Raw genomic sequence first — 11,222 nt, 5'->3', positions numbered from 1 at the left:
TTTGGCAAGGTTGCCTACTAGGAAAGAGCTGGAATCCCTTCAGCTCTTCTAAATGGGAGATTCTGGTCAGAGCTCAGAAGACTAGAATGCTAATAAAAAGTCTGCCTCTAAAGACCAGGCTGGGGAGGTTTCTGCTGGGAAGGACTTCATTTGTTGTTGAATTACAGCTGATTTGTGTTATGGCTTGGCAGAAAGTTTTTCTGAAGACAGCGTGGTGGCCTGCACCAGAGGCTGAAAACAGGAGGATCATTACAAGTCTGATCTGTGTAGTGAGACCCTGTAGACCCTGTACTAAATACATTAAAGAAAAGAAAAGAAAAAAGAAAGTTTGTATTTTGCTCATGTCCAGAGACTTTGCCTGAGACTGAGATTAAGCTCAATGGACAAGTTAATCTGCAAAAGAAAATTTCAAAGTAGTTGAATGTTGAAGCAGTGGCATGGCTATTGTTGGGGGCTTTTAGTCAGATTTACGTTGAGAGTCCAGAGCAAAGAGTCCAACAGGATTATTTAAAATGTTGTGAGTTTAGCCAGAAAGGAAGTGCCAGCAAGGCCATAGACTGCAAAGATAGAGCTGAGATCTCCATTGCCCAAGAGGAACAGGAGAGTAGAAAAGATGTACTGAGGGCATCACAGGAGGTGGCAGATTCTCCTGCTTTGCAGCTTCAGAATCACAAGGGTGAGGGATTCTGCTTTGAAGAGAAAGCTGCAGAGCCCCATGTTACAGAACGCAGGTAGTGGACACACCAGTTTGCAGAATGGAGGCAGCAGCCACACTAGATTCCACTATGGCACCAGCATAGAGAATTTGTTCCTCAGAATCAGGTTCAGAGTAGTCATGATCCAGGCACTTGACCCCTACAGCTAAGAGAGAAGAAAGTCTGGCTACTGTTCCAACTGGCAGCAAACCTTGGCATCATCCATGTGGCATTGGTTTTCAGCACATGCAGAATGCAGGAGTTCTGAGGTTAAGAAGGATTCCACCTAGATTTCAGAAGGCTTGAGAGACCAGGCAGTGTGCCCCTGAGAGGGCAGTGTGTAAAGCTGTGAGCCTAGTCAATAGAAACCTCAGAAGTTTGAAAAAGCCAGGAATGTGGATTGCCTAAGGATTGTTAAAGCTACAAAAAGAGAGCAAAGCAGGCCTCAGAGAGAAGCCATAGGAGCTACAATCAGAAGTGCTGTAAGGGTGGAGTCATGTAAAACTTGTGGAGTTCATAACTTGTTACAGCTTGCTTTGGATGTCCCACATTGAACTATAGGACTTGGATTTTGGACTTGTTTTGGTTCCAATGGTTTGTATCCTCCTGTGTATACTTTTTGGAATGGTGATGTTTGTCTTATACCTTTGTATGTTGGAAGTGTTTGTCTTTTCATTTGTACAGGGGCCCATTTGTACAGGGGCTCAAAAGTTTGCCTTAGATCTTGGAGGAGATTTGGGACTTGGACTTTTCAGCAATGCTGAAACTGTCAGGACATTGGAAACAAACTAGACGTCTTTTACTTAAAGGGATGTGCATGAGTCTTTGGGGGGCCCAGGGGCAAAATGTTATGGCTCACATGTAATATACTGTTGGTACACTTAATACTGATTCATAAGGATTGTTAAAACTGCCTTATAATGTTCAAGGTGTAAAATGTTAATAAGCAAGTCTATGTACCTGGAAACTGGTTTAAGGAAATGTCTGGTTGACAAGTTGACAAGGGGTAGATTGTACTGGTTGATACATTGTGTCAATTTGAGAAGTTTAGAAGTTTAATTAAGTGACTCTGCAGAGATCCAGGATTCTTAGTCTGTAAACATCCTCATCCTGTGCAAGAGGAGAGCCTGGACATTGTATGTGTTCTACATCCCCAGCCCCAGGATAGCTTGTTTATAATATAAGGAGGGGAGAGTAGTTCCCTAGAAGCCACAGCTGGTACTCTTCCCTTTCTCTTTGCTGATTTCTGCTGCCATGAAATGCTGCTCTCTGCTATGTGCCACTCTTCCTGGGAGCCATCCAAGTATGGACTGAAACCTCCACAAACTGTGAACTAGATAAACCTTTCCTTCCTTAATTTTGGATGTTAGGTATTTTGCCCCAGCGAGGAGTAAAAAGTAAGTGAGACAGTATGTAAAACCTCTACTGCAGTCCCTTACTACTCAGAATAAACAAACTCTTTGCTTAGGAGAGTTTGCCTATATGTTGCTCATTTTAGGTTACATGTGAAATTTGCACTGTTCACCACCTATGGGCACATCTGCCTTCCTCACCATGAGGCCCACACTGGGCCTCTTGTAGCTAGTTGATACATTGTGTCAACTTGGCTGAATTGGCTTTGGCAGTTCCAGGCTGGGCCTTGCCCTGCAGGCAGGCAGGGCCCAATCTGGGGCACTATTGAGCCAGCACTGGATGCAATTGGTTCCACCCTAGGGCCATGGGCCACCACAGAGTGAGTCAACACAAAAAGTGTATATAAAGGAGAGAAAGGCTTCTCAGCACCACCCTGCTCTGCTTCCTTGGAAAAGTCCCAGTCTTTGGAGGAGGTTGATTTTTGCAGCCAGGCCACTTTGGAGGAGATCCGATCTTCACAGTGGAGCTCTGGTCTTCAGTCAGTGTAAAAGGAAGCGAGAAGCTTGAATTATGCCTCAGCTGTTGCTCCTCCTCTGCTCTTCATTGTTTTCTTGTCTTCACTGTTTTCTGTTGCCATAAACTGCTGTCATTTGCCTTAGAGCCAGTGAATACCTCCACAAACTGTGAGCTAAATAAACTTTTCCTTCCTTCATTTTGAGTGTCGGGTATTTGTCCCAACAACAAGTAAAAAGTAACTAAGACAGTCACTTTCTTCCATGCTGTCCAGTTCTGGCCCTGAAACAGCTTGTTCCATCCCTGGGAGTGTGTCTCCTCCTGGGGTCTCTACCCTCCACATTTCATTCTCTTTATTCTGCTCTGTTCAAAGGCCATTTCTTCTTAGAGGCTGTTCTGAGCCCCAATCTAAAATAATCTTATCATTCCTGAGTATCCTGTTTGTATCTTTATAACACCAAATTTGTTCTTAAATGCTTTTTATACATCATGATCAGGTAAATCACCTATCCAACTAGACTCTAAATAAAAAAGGAGTTGGCTCTTTTGAGACAGGCATTTAGGGCCTGGAAAAAGCTGACTGGGAAAATAGGCATGACCTGTTAACTACAAGATTCTGGACACATGAGCAGAACAGTTCCCAAAGCCCTAAATAGGGACTCTTCAAGAGAATTCTAGCAGGTTTCAATAGGAGGGCTTAAACCTCACATTAGGCTGAGGCAAGGGATCCCAACACTGCCTTGCGGGACCTATATGTAGAAATTCTTGTGGATTGCCTCAAGATTTGGACAGCATAAAGAAAGGCAGCCAAGAGGAGCAAAGCTATCCTCAATTTCCGTGATGGCCCATCCTGTTTCCTAGATGTAACATGTTTTTACCTTTGGTTTTTCCCTTTTTTTCCTCTTTAGTTGGCCCAAGCTCACTCTGTAGAGCTAGTTTCTCCCCCACTCTTCACTTTTGCTTCTTGTATAAACCTTGCCACTGTTTTGTGTTTTTTTTTTTTTGCTCATTTTGTTTAATTCTTCATTTGAGATGAGAAGAACCTGAGATCTAACTCATGAAGGAGAGCTGAACAACCCAGAACCTGGTAATATTTAGTTGGCAAGCCACTTTTAGAGGCAAGCTACCTGATAACCACCTGACTTATCAGAGGAAGGAAAAGAATAGGTAGAGCTACACATGCTGAGCAAAACCAGAGTGAGAAGAGTCAATGCTTCTTGTTTGTACTAGTCACTGTAGCTTGGTGCTCTGAATAAATATGATTATCCATATAGAAAAATGAGCTCATTGTTTTAAAATTACATACATGAATCAATAGACAAAAAGCTGTGTCTTCCCTTCTGGGATGTTAAGACAACTGGAAGGGTCTGGATGGGAACCAATAGAATGGAGAGCAGCACCTCTGTTCTCCATTAGGAACAGGTTGTCCACTTATTTTCAGATGGGTCAGTACCCCCAGGAGACTCCCAGGTTGAGTGGTCCCACCTCCCGATAGAATGCAGTTGCACTTCTTCCAAAAATATGTAAAGGAAGATGCCTGGCTCAGACCAGGCCAGTAAGGCCCTTTCATCTTCAGCTGCAAGTATAAATTTCAGCCTCCCAACCCTAGTCCAGTCACTAAACCCCTGAACACGTGAAGTTTAGCATTTACCTTGGCCTCTGCCAGGGAGGTATGGCAGGCTTGGAAAAGACATCAAGTGAGCTTTTCCAAAAGTGTTTGGAAAAGGTGATGTCTGGGACTCACAGTCTAGGAGGTAGGGCCTGTCTTGCAAAGTCCAGCTGGTCATCCTCAAGAGCAAATCAACTTCTCCATCTTTAAGGTCAAAGTCTGAGGATATATAGCCCCCTCTGGATGTTGAGGAAAACAAAAGTGTCAGCAAGTAATTTGGAGACTTTACTTAATGTTCAGTGTCATTTAAATGACAAGAAAACCCAAAATTTATCAATTTCTTTGAATGTTCTCTGCCAGTATCTAGCTGGATATGGTTGTCAGGATCTTAGTATCTATCTTGTTCTACCCAGTCGCTGAGTTTGATCAGCTGCCATGTCCCACATGGCTGGCAGGGTCCTGAGAGGGGGTGACAGTAGATTAAGACAAGAGACATAGGAAAAGGAAAGCTGGGACCAGGTGCTACATAGCTCTCTGTTAAAGAGGTAGTGACCACATCCCGTCCCCAGCATCTTTACTTAAACAAAAAAAGGAGGAAGCAAGCATATCATGGAGTCCAAAGTGCAAGGTCTCACCGCTTTGCTGAAAGCATGGAAGGAGAAATGTTCTCAGTGTTACTTGTGCTGTAGTTAATAGGGAAGAATACAGAGAGGCCAAACACATGTGGATATGCAAGTTAGAAGTCAATTTCTCTACCTGTCCCCATGGCCGGCTTCACTCTATTCCCAACAACCTGTTCACATGGCTCACACTGGTGCTTGGGGTTGGCCTTGCTCTAGCCCCAAGTGTATTTTCAATCCTAGACTCAGCTGCCCCCACCCTACAATCAGAAAAAGAGTGACTTTTTGCATGTATTTTTTTGAAAAATAACAAAGAAAAACACACCTAAAACACAAAAAAAATGCAGGCAAGATCTTTTATAAAACAAGAAATTCAGGGGGCCTGCCCCTTTGCTCAGTTCTTTAAGTGGCTGCTTCAACAAAGCAGTCAGCCTCAGGTTGCTGTGGTTCATTCCCCACAACTCAAGCCAGCCAATCATGCCCTGAAGGCATTCGGAGAAAAAAAAAAAAACAAGAAATTCAAAGGTATAATATTAAAATACCTACAAACTGTATCAGTCCTTAAATTTTATCAAGCATCAGAATCCATCAGTTTTCTGCTCTCTGCCTAGGCTCCTAGATCAATGGGGCTGCAGTGGAACTCAGAATGCTGCATTTCTAAACAGATCACCTATGCTTCTAATGCTAAGAATGAGGGCATTATTTTTAATACCAGTATAGTAGAACATGGAAAGCACACTTGTAGAGAGAAGAGTGTTCATCAGCCAAAGTTGTGGGACTGAAACACCTATCAATGGGGGAAATTTGTCACCGTGTTTGAACTTGGTTCTCAGACTCATCTCTTTAGAGTTTAGATTTCTCCTTCCATAGAGGAAATGGTAGTGAATGAAGCAATCAAGATTTGTGCAAGGAGGTGTCTGTTCCTCTCATTCCCTGAAGAGGCAACTTGGTGCTGTGGGACAGAGACTGAGAGGTCTTCCCCACTTTCAACAGCTCTTCAAAGACTTCATCATCCATGAAAAAAAAAAAAAAAAAAAAAAAAGATGTACCCAGTACATCTAAGCCTCAGCAGCACCAGGAACTCTAAGATGCTGGATACCTGAAAATGACTGTGAGTGAACTAGACCCACCTCTTAAAGTAACAGATGTCACTAACATAGCATCCTGAATAATGGTATTCCCAGTCTCGCTGCCAACATCATTGGGACAATGGGTATGATCTGTCTTAACAGCCATCTCTTTTTGATCCTAGTTATTTTTTATTTTTATAAAATATCTTTATTTCAGGGCCAGGGAGATGGCTCAGTAGAATAAGTGCTTGCCTGGCAAGCGCAAGGGTCTGAGTTCAATCCCCGGTTCCACAAAAAAAAAAAAAAAAAAAAAAAAAAAAAAAAAAAATCTTTATTTCCATGGTTAGTCTTCTGTAGATAAATCTATAGATCTTTTGAAATTCTCTCTGTGTCTCTAGGCATTTGGCTTTAGAAGATCTCCTTGAAGTCTATTGAGAGACTTTTTAATGGATTCTTGTCCAAAGTATGCTGTTCAGTTTGTTAGGCTTTTTTTCTGGGATCTTTCTAGAATTCTATTTATTTTTATCTTCATAAAAATCTTCAGTGGTCTCATTGACACTGTCAAACCTGCCTCTACAAATGTTATTTTCTTTTTCTTTTTTTTTATTTTTTTTTATTTTTTTTAATTTATGAGAGAGAGAGAGAGAGAGAGAGAGGTGTGTGTGTGTGTGGCCAGCTCAGCCCACCAGGGGGCGGGGCTGGCTGGCATGTGGTGCTGGGGGATTGAACCGCGGTCCCTGATGCTTTGCTGAGCTTGTTTTAAGTAGGTGCTTTAGACCACTGAGCCATCTCTCCAGCCCCTTCTTTTTCTTTAGTATGGGATTTTCGGGTACTGCTTCAGATTGAGCTTCTGTAATGCCTGTGTCTGGACTGCTAGTGGGTTTACTTGGATCTTGTGGATGAGAGGTTGGGAAGGTTTACAAGATTCTTATATATATGAACCAGCTAATTGCTCTTTACCAATTAGGTTCCTCCACCCACCCCTAGAATACAGACCCTCACTATGCTATCTTCAGTTTCAAATGTTTTTGAAGGTATCTGCTGATGTCCTTGTCCCTTTAATAAACCTCAGGGATTTTTGTGGGTTGGACTCCTTCTCTGATTCAATGTGTTGCACTATGGAACCCTTGAAAGCAGACCCAGGATCTCAACTTTTGCAGCACAGCAAAGAACATTATCTCTCAACTTCTAGTCTTCCTCTTCACAAATACAAAGGATTGGAGTCTCTAGATAGGCCTGGGTCCTACACACATTGGCTGTTATACACTAAACTGCGCCCCTCAAAAGGCCTAGTAATGTCCTGTGCTCCACTACCTCCAGATTTAGAGATGGACTTTTTAACACTAGAATCAAGTTCTAGTGTTAAAGGGCTAGAATGAAAGCATTAGAGGGCCAGCAAGACAGCTCAGCAGACTAAGTGCCTGCTCAGGCAAGTGCGGGGACCAGGTTCAATCCCCAGTACCACATGCCGTGTGGCCCTGCTCCTGGTGCACTGAGCCAACCACCAAGACTGGGCATGGTGGTGCACACCTGTAAATCCCAGCACTAGGGAGGCTGATAGCAGGAGGATCACTGAGTCTGAGATGCTTAGTGAGTTCCTGTGCCAAATACATAAATTTTAAAAAATGAAAGCATCAGTGTGAGCCCTAATCCAATATTCAACCTTATTAAAAAAGGACATTGGAAAAAGGCCCTTTTACAACATGCAAAAATTGGAACATGCTGTCATGAGCCAAGGGATTCCAGAAGAAGAGAGGCCTGGGAGATTTCCCACGGCATGGCACTATCAATGCCTTAATGTCAGACTTCTGGCTTCCAAAATGTGAGGGAAAAGTCCTATTGTTTAAGCCACTCAGTTTTTAGCCATTTGTTGTGACTGCCCAAGGAAACAACCATAACTGCTATGTGACAGCTCCATCCCTCCACTTACACCCTCGTAAAATGGGGTCAATAATGTACCCTCCTTCACAGAGCAGTTGTGCTCATCCTAACGGCCAAGGGACAGACAATTAGGAAGTGGGTTCCCCAATGCAGGTAGAGAAGGCTCAGAAGCATTGCAGACCCACTGCACAGAATAACTGCCTCAGTGTTCCCATCTGAGAAAAGGAACAGCTGGTCAGCTAAGACTATATGAAGAGGCTTGTCACAGTGTCCTTCTACTAACTGGCTGGAGTGTTCAGTCTGCATTTCACAGGATGTGCTTCTGCCTTCCTCCTCCAAAGTCAGGGAGCTTCAATGTCAGGGTCACTATGCAGGTGTAAGGTGTATGGGGCTTCCCAAGTGCCATTCCTTCTCTGGACCCTGTCCAGTGCTCTTGGTCATATTCAGGTCCTTGGTTTTCCTGTGTCTTCCTCGTCCAGAAAGTAATTCTGCTTTCCTCACAACTTTGATATGCCAAGTTCTAGCAGAGCCCAGAGCTGTTGCTGAGGAAGAGCCTGATCTACAGGCCTCTGCAGGAATCAAGGAAGGGAGCCTGTAGGCAGAAAGCAGGCAGCAGAACTGTAGGGACAGGAGGCAGCCTGCAGTCACCTGAGAGGGTGGTCAGGGCACACTCTGCATGAGAAACCACAGAAACAACCCAATGGCTCAGCAATAAAGAACAAGTGGGGGAAGTGTGAAACCTCCATCTGACAGCCTGGTTTCTAGGACATGCCATTATTACTGTTAGGTATAACAAGTGGTTGGTGAAAATGTGAGACAGTTATACATCCCCACTAAAGCATTATGGGCTAATTGGGATGATACATGAGATTTGACTTTTAAAAGTCCAAGAAGAGGGATCGGGGAGATGGGGAGATGGCTCAGTGGAATAAGCACTTCCCTGGCAAGCGCAAGAACCTGAGTTCAAACCCTGGTTCTGCAAAAAAAAACAAAAACAAAAACAAAAACAAAAAAGAGCAAAAGCATAAAAGTCCAAGAAGAAAAAGAGGAAGAGGAATAGTATTTTCTCCACATGTTAGTAATGGTGGAAGTTGGCTCTTGTATATATTGAGACTTAATATACCACTTTCTTTACATTGGACAGCTTTACAACCTTCTACTACTTAAAAAATAATTGAGTGCTGTGTCAGCCCCACCCCTGGGGTACACTGAGACAGCAGTTGAGACTGGGCTTGGTGATGCACACTTGTAATCCCAGTACTTGGGAGGCTCAAGACAGGAGGATTGCTATGAGTCTGATCTGTGTAGTGAGACTCTGTAGTCCCTGTACTAAGTACATAAAAAATAAATAAATAAAAATTGAAAATAATTGAAAGACTTGCAGTATAATGGAAGAAGAAAACATAACACTTTGTTAACTCTGGCTATATTGTAGGCATCAAAACAATGGCATGTTGAAGGAGAGTCTTAAAATTTTTTTACATTCTTTTTACTGGTTATAAGCAAGTATTCTTTTCGAAATTAAAAAATAAAGAAATATTATTATAAAATAAGCTACCATCTTTGTAAATTTATTTTGTTTTGTTTCTGAGACTTGATCTCACTATGTAGTTCAGACAAGTCTTGAACACAGAATGTAGCACAGGCTGGCCTCAAACTCACAGTGATCCTCTTGCCTCAGCATCCTGCGTTCTGGGTTTATGGGTGTACAACACCCCACCCAGCAGTTTTTATGAATTAATAAATAGTACTCGAGCTGAACATAACAGTGCATGCCTGTAATTACAGCATTTTGGGAAGCTGAAGCAAGAGAATCACAAGTTCAAATCCAGCCCAGGAAACTTAGTGACTTAGTGAGACCCTGGCCCAAGGTAAAATGAACAAACAAATAAATAAAAAGAAAGGTTGGTCAAATATCAGCATATTAAAGTGCCTGCTGAGACCCAGTCCAAGCCCAGGCCCAGTGAGTGTGTGGGAGAGCTTCCGGCTACCCTACGCTGGTGGGAACTACTGGTCCCAGCCTAGGCACAGCGTGGGTGACACCCTCTTTCACCCTCTAGGGACACCTCCCATCACTCCATAGTACCCCCCCCACATCCCGACCACAGAGTAGGAATTTCTGTCACATTCTGGAAACGCCCAGATCCAGTCCTACTCGAGGCCCAGTCAGTGTGTGGGAGAGCTGCCTCTCCCCATTACTCCACCTTGTTCCCTCCAGACTCAGCTCAGGCCTAGCATACAGGCCTGGGGTGAAACACTTCAGCAGCAATCCCTGTAGAGAGTGTAGGGGACAGAAGCACCAGCTAGTCAAAGAGCAGAGCATCTTGCCAGAGGAGCACAACAGGTTCACCCCCAAGGGCAGCAACAGGAAGGAACTGAGCACAGCAGCCAGACCCAAGCCAGGCACAGCTGCATAAATCCAAACTTTGTAGATCTACACCTGAACTTCAGTAAGTGCTAAGGCTATAACTGCAACAAAGATCTACGAAAAAGGTCAGAAGACAGTGCTACACAAAATGACAACGAGAAAGAGCAAAATGCAATCTCCAAACCCAAGCCCACCCATAACAAGTGTAGAGGACACTAACACAGAACAAATTGGGAATCACACAGCTGAAAGCAATGAATCAACGGATTCTGAAATAAAGAAAGGTATAGAGGAACTCAGATTGGAAATGAAAAGAGAAATCCCTGAATCAATAACATCTGCAGTAAAGAATCAAATGCAGAAACATATAGAGGAAACCCAATTCCCACCCAGAACAAGTGCAGAGGACACTAGCTCAGCTCAGATGTATGAATTAATAACGTCGATAGTAAATAAGCAACAGCAGAAAGTCATAGACGAACTCAGAGTGGAATTCTTTTCTACTAGCTTAGATCAAATATATGAATTAATAGTGTCAATAGTAAATAAGCAACAGCAGAAAGTCATAGAGGAATTCAGAGTGGAATTATTTTATGAAATAAAAAAAAGAATTCTCAGAACTTATAGGATCTGAAGTAAAGAATTAACTACAGAAACATAGGGAGGAAACCCAATCTGAAAAACTAAAAACTACAGAAAAAGAATTTATAACTGCTTCTAAAGAAGACATTGATAAAAAAAAAAATAGAGGAGATTAGAAACATGACGGATTCCTTCAATGAGCAATACAGGAAAGAAATAGATCACATGAAGTAAAGTCAAAGAGATATAGAGGAAATTAAACTCTCAATCACAAGCTTGCAAAACCGTTTCAGTGAAAGTGAAGACAGAGTTTCAGATCTTGAAGATGCTGGTGCAGCAGGTGAAAAGATAAGAAAGAAGCTCTTAAAAACAACCAGGATGCAGGAAAAAATAATCCATCACCTGCAAGATGATGCAAAGATGAACAATGTGAGACTAATAGGCATTAATGAGAAAGAAGGAGTCAACACAAAGGACATTAAAAAAATATGGGCAGAAGTAATATCAGAAAACTTCCCAAATATGAGGAAA

Source organism: Octodon degus, unplaced genomic scaffold (assembly GCF_000260255.1).
Source record: "Octodon degus isolate 3935 unplaced genomic scaffold, OctDeg1.0 scaffold00037, whole genome shotgun sequence".
NCBI lineage: Eukaryota > Metazoa > Chordata > Mammalia > Rodentia > Octodontidae > Octodon > Octodon degus.
This window is presented reverse-complemented; position numbering follows the sequence as displayed.